Consider the following 1100-nt stretch of genomic DNA (forward strand, 5'->3'; position numbering starts at 1 on the left):
ACATTGCGTGATTGTCGTGGAACGGCAGAGACAGCAGCTGTCGCGGGAAGCAGTAGTAACATCTTAATATTGAGACTAAAAATTGCAAATCCTGTTGCCACATTCAGGGGAAACGAAGCTACCGAATTAATAATTGAACATAAAGGAGAACAGTGAGTTTATTCTTTGATCTTGTGCAAGGTTATTATTATTAAAATAGTTCGCTCTTTTTTTAAATATAATGGTCAATCTGCAAGCACTGAAAATCTTATGTAATGTGATTTATTTTATTGTCTCTACGTGCATGGAATTGCTGTGCATATATATATATATATATATATATATATACATGCATACATACATACATACATACATACATACATACATATATATATATATATATATATATATATATATATATATATATATATATATATATATATATATATATATATATAAAGCTCTTCAAAGTAGGTCGCTCACTTTGCTATAGCTTAAGAGGCGCCAGTCAGCTCGCAGTTTGAACAATTGCTTGTCTCTTCATATTTAGCCTGGGGTCCTGCGTGTGTGTAACGCCGTGCAATCATCAACAGCTGCATCTGCGGCTCCATTCTTTTTTGGCCATCACTTAGTTTCGAAACATTTGTTGGTTATTTTAAATGACACTACACGTCAACGTAATTAGTTCTATTCAAGGGATATCATAAAATGCTGTAAGCTTAATCAGCATTACACAACATTCCGTGTGGTTTATTTGTGAATAAAATCTGATATGTGTAACCCAAGCTTAATGTGAGGCTGTTTAGGAATCCCAAATGTAAACAGCACAAGACCACTGGAAGAATTCGGGGGAGAATATTAATATAATTAAAATATTTGATAATTTCATTTACACTTCACTTGTACCACATCCAATGTGCCAAACATTAATTCCAACAGAGAAAGCATGTTTTGTGATGTATTATTATTATTATTATTATTATTATTGGAAGAATTGGGGTAGACCAAAAAATATTTGATAATTTCATTTACACAACACTTGTTGCACTGCATCCTTTGTGCCTAACATTAATTACTACAAAGCATGTTTTGTAATTTATTATTATTATTATTATTGAACT

The sequence above is a fragment of the Syngnathus acus genome, chromosome 13 (genome assembly GCF_901709675.1).
Source record: "Syngnathus acus chromosome 13, fSynAcu1.2, whole genome shotgun sequence".
In the NCBI taxonomy this organism is placed as follows: domain Eukaryota; kingdom Metazoa; phylum Chordata; class Actinopteri; order Syngnathiformes; family Syngnathidae; genus Syngnathus; species Syngnathus acus.